The sequence below is a fragment of the Arabidopsis thaliana genome, chromosome 2 (assembly GCF_000001735.4).
Source record: "Arabidopsis thaliana chromosome 2, partial sequence".
Classification (NCBI taxonomy): Eukaryota; Viridiplantae; Streptophyta; class Magnoliopsida; order Brassicales; family Brassicaceae; genus Arabidopsis; species Arabidopsis thaliana.
In genome coordinates, this window is record NC_003071.7 from 4,243,885 (window position 1) to 4,255,301 (window position 11,417).

General features: G+C 37.3%; 3 pseudogenes across 3 annotated transcripts; 1 reads left to right on the forward strand and 2 right to left on the reverse strand.

Moving 5' to 3' along the window:
• Positions 1-2,395: 2,395 nt before the first annotated feature.
• Positions 2,396-5,375, reverse strand: AT2G10800 (annotated as a pseudogene; the record flags this gene model as incomplete). Its single annotated transcript has 1 exon — positions 2,396-5,375.
• A 2,306-nt stretch (positions 5,376-7,681) lies between these two features.
• On the forward strand, positions 7,682-8,806 carry AT2G10802 (annotated as a pseudogene; the record flags this gene model as incomplete). Its single annotated transcript has 1 exon — positions 7,682-8,806.
• Positions 8,807-8,823: 17 nt separating this feature from the next.
• On the reverse strand, positions 8,824-10,983 carry AT2G10810 (annotated as a pseudogene; the record flags this gene model as incomplete). Its single annotated transcript has 1 exon — positions 8,824-10,983.
• Positions 10,984-11,417: the final 434 nt, after the last annotated feature.

Here is an 11,417-nt window from a genome sequence, read left to right on the forward strand (position 1 = left end):
CGCGGCTCGGCGGAGGACCGGCGGGTCTTAACTGACCTGCCGAGAATCGGCCGGACTGATGCGCGATCTTCCCCTCTCTGAATTCTCTCCACGGATCCGAGTAGTGTATGGCATATAGAGCATTGCATGGACTTGCATATGATTAAGTAAATGAGATTACTTGTGGCTCTATGACTTTCAGGAGCGAATGGTGATCGTGGGAAGGACTTGGCTTAGGCGCGAGAGACTCAAGGCCGGGATGATGGGTGGTGATAGTTCGGTTAGTCTAGGGATCGATTATATGACTTGTAATAGCTTATATGCAAACTCATAGGTTGTATCGAATCCTTTGCTTAATCAATAAAGTATCCGATTGTTTGTTTACTCTATTCGTCTCATATATTGAATCACGGAATCATATGGAACGGATTAGACTAGGAAAGAACCTCATAAACGGTTAGGGCCGAGTCACTTAGTGGCTTGGGTCGAGAGAACTCGTCCGGACTTTAGGCAGTCCGGATCGGGGCCTTTCAGCTTTCTCGAATAAGTTCCAGTTTAGATTTTCAGATCTAGGTTAATGAATATTTTTAATATTTTTGGATAGGGGTTGAGAAATTGATAATCCCCAATTTACACTCTTGCCTGAGATTCTCGCCCTCCAAAGATGAATGTCACTACAAATCTCGTTATTGCACTTCTCGTTCTATTTTTTCTGTTTGTTGTTGTTTTCTACATCCTCTTCCACTACCCCAAAATTTCAAATCATCTTTCAGATGCAATCAGTTCAAAAGAAGACTTCCTTGTTCGTTCTTTACCCTCCTCTCTAGTTTCTACAACCTCTCCGGCGACGGGGGACTCCGTCCTGGAGATGGTGGACAGCTCTTGTGCATCCACCAATTACTCTTTTTTCCACTAACCCATCTCTCCTCTCCTTTTGATGAGCTCGATAAACGTTTTCATACTAGCACAGGTCTAAACCTAGTTCATTATTACTTTCTGATCATCACTTCTAAAATTGATATTCAAATTAGCAAAAGTACAGAATCAATTATATAAAATAAGGATGGTTAATTAAACAATTTGGGTAAATAAAAATTGGGCTAGATGAATAATGATAATGTCTGGATTTATAAATAAATAAATAATCTGACGACGTCGTATGCCAAGTTTGCAACCATTTGAGGGGTCATCTTTTTCTTCGTCCCTGATTCCTCTGATCAAACTGCTTCCAACTGTTGTCTCTTCCATTCCAGTAATTTTAATTCGTTAACATTCTTTTAACATGAACCCTAAAATCTTAAACATCTATAATAATCACATAATAGAATCAAAAGAGTGTTAAAGAAATACCTCCACTCATTGTAGAAATGATGCTACCTTTAAATGGTTCCTTGAAGATGAAGCTCCTATGTCTTTAGGTATAAGATTTCTCTCCCCTTGCCTATATGTCTTTCTCTTTAAGTGTTGTTTTTTTTGTTCACGTGATTTGTGATGGAGCAAATCATCTATATATAGGTGGGGAGAGGACCCCATTCCACATTAGGGTTTTGCCCTTTTAATTCAGTCTCAACCATCCATCATAGTAGAGATGTAGGCAATTGACAAGTGTGAGAACATGTGTCTAGCTTTGGTTCTTTATCTTGGACAAGTGTGCATTCATAGCTTTCTCATCAAGTTTCAAAGTTTTCTCACCAAGTTATTAACCTTAGCATGACATGTAGCTTAACATTTGTCTTCTCATGACATTAGTCACTTGTCCTCTTATTGTTCTATCTAAACTCATTAGGGAATTAACTCCTTAATTACTAATTCTATTGGTTACATCAAATGTTTATCAAAATATAACAATCCTATATGAAACCAACTATAAGACCACATACATAGGTAAGAAATAATTATTTCTTACATTCTCCCACTTGGTCGTTAGTTTAATGGTTTTATTCGGGAACTGTAAGGCTAGCATCATATGTTATATTTTGTATTTTGGTCTTTCATAAGTGTCTTAGCTATTTTAGTAACCAATAAGAGTCATGGCGGTCACACATCATTTTGCAACATGATTCCTTCCATGTACTACTTAATTGACTACTTTCATAACTAGACCATAAACTTAAGTAGGAGTTTTCTTAATGAACATATCCCGACTTCGTGAAAGCTCTATAGAATTCAGTCATTTCAATTCTCATAGGTGCAACCGCGACACCACTCTCATATAGGTAACCTTAATTAAGAATAGTCCATTCTATTCCACTTTAAAAAAAATATTAATGTTATTAAGAAAAATATTCATCCCTTTAAACATCAATGGAAATACATTTAATTTCATAGGAATAAGTAGTATGTATCTCTTTCTTGAGTCTTCCTCAGCAAGATTGCCTCTTGAACCTAAACCATGGGATCTCCAATGTTGCTAAGTAAGGTTTCCACCAAGTGATGACTCATTGTGTTGGCTATAAACCCATTCCCCTCGAAGTGAATACGACTTGCTCTTTCGCTAGACCTTTAGTCAAAAGATCAGCCAGGTTATCCTTTGATCTAATATAATCCAATGTTATCACTCCATTGAAAGAAATTGTCGTATTGTAGCATGTCTCCTTCGAATATGCCTTGATTTGCCATTGAAAATTTTATTTTTCGCTATATTTAAGGCAATGGATACATAGTGCAGTTACCAGCTTTGGCAATAATGAAATATCTTCAATAAAATACCTTAGCCATTCGGCTTCTTCTCCAACACTATCTAGTGCGATAAATTCAGATTCCATTGTAGAACGTGCAATACACGTTTGCTTAGATGATCTCCAAGACACAGCTCCACCACCAAGTGTAAACACATAACCACTTGTGGAATTACTATCCGTACTTCCAGAAATCTAATTTGCATCACTATATCCTTCCAATACAGGAGGAAATTTAGTGTAATGTAGAACATAATTAATTGTATACTTTAAGTATCTTAATATTCTAACCAAAGCATTTCAATGTTCTCTATTTGGATTATTTGAATATCGACTTAATCGACTTATTGAGTAAGCCAAATTTGGTCTTGTACAATTTGTAATGTACATGATGTTTCCAGAATTTGTGTGTATTCCAACTGAGACACACTTTCACCTTCATTCTTTGAAAGCTTGCACGTTGGATCAAACAGAGTAACTACCGGTGCATCATCAAAGTGACCAAACTTCTTTAGAACTTTCTCCACATAATGAGATTGAGTAAGGGAATACTCATTTGGCTCTTTTTTAATTCTAATTCCAAGAATTACATCAGCCAATCCCATGTCTTTCATTTCAAATTTTGTCACTCAACATCTTCTTTGTGGCATTGATAATGTCTTTACTTGTTCCCATTATTAACATATCATCCACATAAAGACATACAATGATCGTATCCTTTTTTAGTTTCCTTAAAGTAGACACACTTCTCACATTCATTTATTTTAAAACCACACAATCTCATTGTATTATCAAACTTCTCATGCCACTATTTTGGCGCTTGCTTAAGTCCACACAAAGACTTTTTAAGCTTACAAACTTTCTTCTCTTTCCCTTTAACTATAAATCCTTCAGGTTGTTCCATATATATTTCTTCATTAAGTTCACCATTTAGGCATTGGCGGATCCAGAAATATTTTTTACCTCTTAGATGAAGTTTTCGAAACCAAAGAACGAATAGTTATGAGACTTTATTGGTAAATGATAGACTTTTTTAATTAGAGTAGAATTAAATAATTAGTTATTGTGGAGTGTTTGACAATAAATAGTCATTGTTGTGGAGTTTTTAAAGCTTTTTAGAACAAAAACGTTGATCTATAATGGGTGAACGACCTGTGTCTCCCCAGGAAGTTTCATATAGCACCACAAATACACAGAATTTGAATGTCTATCTCAGTCCCCACAAAATGGAAGTTAAAGTCCAATTTCATTATAGATCAAATCAAACGAACAAGTCTTACGAACTCTTAGAATTCAAACTTTCGATTTAGGGAAAAACTGGACATTAACTTCCATTTTGTGGGGAGTGAAATAGAGATTCGAGTTCTATGTAGTTGTGATGCTATATGAAACTTTCTGGGGGGACATAGGTCGTTCACCCATCTATAATTAATGGGGTGTCAAAAACAAAAATTGAATGGGTTCAATATTGTTAAGGCCGTAAAATTTTGAAGAAAACATCAAAAATGGGGTGTCAAAAACGAAAATTGAGTGGGTTCAATATTATTCACGTTGTAAACTTTTGAAGAAAAAATCAAAATTATATGGGGGGTCAATTGAACCCCCTTTCTTCTACATAGGTACGCCATTGAATTTAGGAATGCTGTTTTAACATCCATTTGATGAATTTCTAGATCATATATCTAATCGAAGTGATTCTAGTCACAGGAGAATACATATCAAAGAAATCAAGCCCTTCTTTTTTACGAAACCCTTTCGCCACTAGTCTCGCTTTATATTTTTCAATCGTACCATCCGGTCTCAACTTCTTTGTGAAGATCCATTTCTGTCCAATTAGTTTATTACCAGGTGGTAAATCAACCAATTCCCATGTATGATTTCTCAAAATGTATTCAACTTTACTCTGAATCACCTCTTTCCAATAAGGTGCATCCGATGATTCAATTGCAGCCTTATATGTTTGAGGTTCGTATTCACTCAAGTACGTCCTAAAGTCTTTGCAAAAATCTGTTACAACTCTTGCTCTTTTACTTCTTCTTGGTTCATTTTCTTCTTCTTGAACTTTTGAGGCACATTCATTGTCCTCACGTACCCGTTTAGTACTTGTTTCCCTAGACTCTTTGTATGGAAAACACTTTCAAAGAACTCAGCCTCATTAGATTCAATGATCGTATTTACCTTTACCTCAACATTATTAGATTTATGAACTAAAAATCTATAAGCTGAACTATTTTTCGCAGGGCCGTTGTAAACGCAATTCACCGTTTTTGGTCCTATAATAGTTATTTTTGGTAATCATACTTGAACCTTTACAAGACAACCCCACACTTTCATATTTTTATATGAAGGAGTCTTCTCTTTCCACATCTCATATGGAGTTTTATCACTCTTCTTGTGAGGAAATTTATTCAAGATTGAATTAGCCGTGAGAATGGCTTCACCCCCATAGGTTAGGTGGTGCACCCGAATCGTTTAACATGAAATTCATCATCTCTTTAAGAGTTATATTTTTCCTTTCGGCAACTCCGTTTTGCATCGGAGTGTAAGGTGCCATAGTTTGATGGATGATTCCATGTGTGGAACAAAAATCTGAGAATTCATTTGATTTGTATTCTCCGCCACGATCTGATTGGGCAATTTTTATTCTCTTATCTAATTGATTTTCAACTTTTGCTTTGAATTTCTTAAACATATTCAAAGCATCTTCCACGGGTTTGGCTTTTGTGTTTTGCTTGAGGGCAAACAAAAACTATGTCTGGAGGAGTTAATATAACCCTATTTTTACTGTTTTTAACTATATTTTAGATATAGGTTTTTGACTATGTTTTTGAAACTATAGTTTCACTATAATTTTAAATAATTTGTTTAGAATCTTCCAACATTCTCTAGTCTATTGCCATGATCATTCTAACCAAATCCATATGCCTAGCAAGTGTAATCAAATCCTAGCCCACATGTACTTCTCCGCAAGCTTACACAACATTTTAGATTCCATACCTAAGTTCCACAACTATATCCACTAGGCTTTCATCGCTGGGTCTCATCAAGCAGGTTAATATTCAAGAACCTTTGAGACCCATTCCTGTACTATACCATGATAAATTGACCATTCTTTATTTTTCTTTTCTTTTTGGTATTCTTTCTCTCCCTCAAACTTATTCTTTTTAAAGAGTAAACAAAGATGTACTCGCATACTGGATAGACACCTTCAGCATATTCCCAACCTTTGTAATTGATCATTCCTAATAATATATAATAATGAAGCCATGGGAAACATTCCTACCCCTATACACTACCGAAAATCATATCAATCTCTTATTTTTTATAATAAGAAAAGAGGAATACTTTTCTTCTTCACATTGGTCTCAATATCAGGTATGAACAAAGAATCAAGTTATATGAACACTAGCCGTTTATATGATATAAAAGGAAGAGCAGTGATATTAACTTCGTTCTTAATGGATTGTGTTGGAACAAGGATATCCTCAAATCTGTTGGTTTGCCATCTGAATTTTCCAATAGTCGGATTGAGTCCAACCTGCAGCAATAATCTAAAGAAATATAGATCATGATTCCTAACTAAACTAAACAAAAAAGGTAGTAATTAGTAAATAATAAGAATCAAAACGAAAAGCATAATTAGTAACCACCTCACCCAGACTTAAACATCACTGTCCCCAGTTGCATTCAAATGCGAAGCGAGCGGGAAAATGAATTTTCAAAAAAGAAAAAAAAAATCATACCAGTGGGTTGCCTCCTACTAAGCGCTTGTTTAGAGTCTATAGCTTGAATTTGTGGAGTTCAGGACTTGGATGGATATGTAAACAGATCGGCTCTGTGTAGCATCAAGTGTCGATCGATACTCTCTCCTTTTCCTGCAAGATCAATAGAAAAAACAAGCTTTCGAGAAATTCAATGCTCGTTTACCAGTGAAGCACACTTCGAAGATTCTAAAGAAATAATCGAAGGAAAAGTAGGAGAAGAGATAGAGGAGTACCTAGCACAGGAAAGTGGGGAGAGTGCTGACATCAACCCGCTAGAAGCACACTCTGTATTTTCACTGGAGAGTGTGCTTGTTTTAGATATAATTAGATAATTACACAGAACCGGGAACAAGTACAGATTCGATTTCACTAGAACAAGAAAGCAAATTACAACCAATTCGCAAACAAGTAAAACAAGCACAACCCTCTTTATTTACCGCTCCCTTCTATTAACGTGAAACCTTAAAGATAATCTCTACCCTTAACTAAACTCTCTAAGTCTAGATTTAATCAGGATAACCTAACCCTGAGCTAAACTCCCTCTAAGCCTAGACTTCAATTCCTCAAGTCTCTCGAACAACCTTCACACACCACCAAACAAGCTTGATCACACAAGCACCAAACCCGTAAAACTACGTCACACAAAACTGCGAAACTATGTCCCACACACCTTAGAAAGCTCTCAACGATATGTCTCTATGCCTCAGCTCTCCTGCTTCTCCAAGACGTCCTAACGCCTCCTTATATAGCCAAAACGATTTCCTAATCAGCCTAGGAGAAGATTTTCTTTTTCCATAAGAAAAAGTAAATTTCTTTTTTACACTTTTCCTTTTTCTCAACAAACTCCATGTTCATCAAGTCTTCCAAATCTCTTTCAGTTCTTTTTTCCTTTTCGATTCATCTTCTAAATACGCTCTTCTCAAATCTTTGTAGGATGTTCATACATGAGAATTTAAAAATTAATTTGTGTTTTCCTATTATTCAATTTATTGGTTTACTTGTTTACTTCACTAGACCATCAAGTATTCTTGGTGAAACGAGTGGTGCCAACAAGTCTTAGGCGAGGATGTGGAGGGATGGCTTATTACATAATCTTTTTGTTTAAAGAGTAGGTTCTCGAATCAAGAAGTAAGACAGTGTTTGAGATCAAGATTGATGGAGATATTAAGGTTGCCATTCAAGAAGCGGTTTTCAAGGAATGAACAAAATAAATCTCTTCACGAGTTTAAGGTTGATGGAAAAAAAGAAGTGTTGTGCAAGTCATCAAAGGGCATACAATGTTTTGAGTGCAAAGGTTTTGGACATATGCGTTATAAATGTGCGAATTTGATGAAGGAAAAGGAGAAAAAATTCATCATGAGTGCTTCTGGAATTGATTCAGATGATAGTAAAGAATTGGAGAATTTTGTGGCCTTTATGACCTTTGAGTCTAGTATTGCGTCAGCATTTGCATGTGTCAGCATCTGCATCAGGGTCTGCATCAGCGTCTGCAACAAGATCTGCAACTGAAAGTGATAATGATCAAAGGGATGATGATGATGCAAGTATTAGTGATGAAGAGTTTGCAGAGAATTACAAAACCTTATATGAGCATTGTGTTAAGGTAGTTGAGGAGAATTCAGTGTTAAATAAGGAGAAGCTCAAGTTAGAGGCTAAAGTTGTTGAAACAATGAATCAGTTTGATGGTTATTATAACTAAATATTAGAAGTTAGAGTTTCGGGTTTAGGGTTTACATTGGAAACGCGAGCACCGCGACGATTGCAGGAAAAGGCAAAGTGGTGTTAAAACTCACATCTGGGAAGGAACTTGCACTCACAAACGTGCTCCATGTCCCTCAGATTCGAAAGAATCTGATTTCAGGCTCACTTCTTAGCAACAAAGGCTTTAAGATTGTATTTGAATCTGATAAGGTTGTACTCACTAAAGGTGAGATGTATGTAGGAAAAGGCTACTTATGTGATGGTATTTTCAAATTGAATGTTGTATCGATCGTTAATGAAAACGCAAGCAATAGCACTGCTTCTGTTTATTTGCTTGACTCAAATGATTTATGGCATGCAAGAATGGGACATGTCAATTATCATTCTTTGTATCGAATGATGAATTTAGGATTGTTACCAAAGAACAATCTTAATAATATTAAGAAAAGCAAATGTGAAGTTTGTGTGGAATCAAAATATTCACGACATTCTTATAAATTTGTGGAAGTGTTAAATGTATTACTTGGTTTAATACATAGTGACTTATGTGATTTTCAATCAACTCCAGGTCATGGAGGAAAAAATTATTATATATCTTTTATTGATGATTAAAGCAAGTATTGTCAAATTTATTTGATTAATACTAAAGATGAGGGAACTGAAATAGGTGTGGGCTGTGAAGGAGGTGAAGAAGCATTTGTCTGGGACAAGCGATGGTGTCGATCGACACTGGTTTGGTGCACCTCTCATATGCGGGCTGAGCTGTAAGGGCCTTTGATGTTGGCTCTAGATTGGAAATCTGAGCAGCCTTAGGAGATGTGTCTTTGGGGGTGACAATGTTGCTGATAGACAATGTGAATTTTGAACCATCCATGCCAAACTCCATCTCTATATCGCATATGTTGAGAGAGATCATTCCCTTCTTCACATTAATCCTGGCACGATCTGTAGCTAGGAAAGTTCTACCAAGGAATAAGAGACTTCTTGAGTTCTTCATCATATGTCAGGAACCATAAAATCAGCAGGCATGAGGCAATTACCAACTCTCACAGGCACATCCTCTAGGATACCTTCAAGGACCCGTTTGGAACGATCCGTGAAGAGAAGAGTGATCCTTTTTGGCTTGTAGTTAGTCATGCCTGTTCATAAATAGTTTCGGAAAAGAGGTTACCATAAGGTGTCGATCAGCACTGGTAGGTGTCGCTCAACACCAGCTCTGTAGCTGCGAGCTCCAACTCGTCTTCTATATCTAATTCCTCCCATACATTGTCTCCATCTCTAACGAAGATAGCATTGTTGATCTTCCTTGGGTTAGTGTTAGGTGTGCCATGAAGAAAACCTTCTTGTCTCTTGATGGATTGTGCAGTTTGAGAAACTTAAACATCTAGATACTTCATGTGAGAGCTCAGATTGTCGATCTTCCCATTAAGATCTGTGTAGATAGCATCAAACTTGCCATTGAAGTCCACAACTAACTTGGACTGACCCTCTAAAATCTGCTAAAGCATTGATTCCATCTTACTCTTAGCTGAGGGTGGAGGAGGGGTGGTAAAATGAATTACCATAAGTCCTTTGGAAGTTGTTCTAAGAAAACATTTTTTAGAAGGCAGGTATTGGGGCAAAACTTGAAGAACTCTGGTTTCTTGTAAACCTGTTGCCACTAAAGTTGCCCTGTGGTAGTCCAACCTTTATGTAACCTTGACCATCAATGTAGAAAACACCTTCTTCTGACTCTGGCTCAGGCTCAATAGTCTCTACTTCAGCAGCAAAATGTACATGCTTCTTCCCTGTAAGCAAGTTATGAACTAAATTCACCTTAGTGTGTACCTTAGCCATTTGATTCCATGAAACAGCTCTTTCTATCTTCTTCCTCTCGAAGTCAGCATTCTTGGTATTATTGCTACATGCAATGTTCTCAATCAAAGTAGTAGCATATGTCCGGTAGCGTGTGTTGAAGTTACCATTGCTCGCTGAAATCAAGAGCCATCTGATATCTCTAATCAACTCATCTTAAGAAGGTATTGAGAAGTTGTACGTCAATGAAGCCATGATGCGGGCAGTCCTGTTGATATTCCTTGAAGCGAACCTAAGCTGCTTTGAAAGCTTCTGTCCGACCTTGAGTGAAGGTAGACAGCTTGTTTCACAGCTCCTCAGACTTCGCATCATCATAGGAGCTGTTAAGGAAGGCTATCTTGATGCTCCTCCAAGTTTTACGTGAACCAGCCTTCAATTGCTTCAACCAAGAAGTATCTTCCCCAACAAGTGACTAGGGGAAAAGCTTGCACAGTAAGTCGTCCTCAGAGATTTTCCATTAGCCTTAATACTCAGAACAAGGTCTTCAAAACGCTCGATGTGGTCCATTAGCTGTTCGTGAGATAAGCCTTGGAAAGGGTGCTGGCCTACTAGTGCGAAGTAGCCAGGCTTCAGCTAATAGTCTTTCATCTTAAAGGGTGGGGGTACGATCCCTAACTGGTTGGCATAGAACAGGTCTGGCCTGTTAAAATCCCTAAGAGTACGACATGGTTCAGCAGCTGGTGGATTAGGTGCGGTAGGATCTGTGATTGGTGTTGATCGACACCCACGTGGTGTTGATCGACACCTAGGTGGTGTCGCTCGACACCGAACTCTTCTTCGATCTGATCCCGTGGTTGTCGATCGACACCCAGTTGGTTTCGCTCGACACCGAGCCCTACAATGTTTCTAGCAGCCACCTACGCGATGAGGCGCGCTTGTTCTTCATTGACGTCTTCAGGGTGGATGAGTCCATGATCATCCAATCTCTGACCAGCCAAATTGTAGGATTGCCCATCTTCATCCCTCAAAACTCCTTGCTCATCAGCTATAATGACTCTGTCAGGCATTGCTATTTTCTGAGTTTTGCGGTTAGTGCGTTCTAGTATTCCTAAATCAAGCACAAATAAGTTGATGTGGTCCATCTATTTAGTGCTTCTTGCGAGCCTAGGCATACACCTGAAACACAGAAAAGAAGAAAAACAAGGAACGCATATGTATCAAAAGAAAAATAAAAATCTAGACGAAATATCTAAACTAAGCTTAATGGTGATTCTTAAGAACTTTGTCAATGGCGCCAAATTTAATATAGGTCAAATTGCCTTAAAACCACTCTCTCAAATAAGAGACCGTCGATAGTATTTAAGGGTCAAATTCCACAAAATTCTTTTGTTCACATAGTGAGCTAAGTATCAAGATTAAGGTAGAAGAGTATAAGAAAAATAAAAAGGAAGCAAAGTAAGCAAATAGCAGGTTGGTTGGTTGTAAATCAAGATAATAAAAT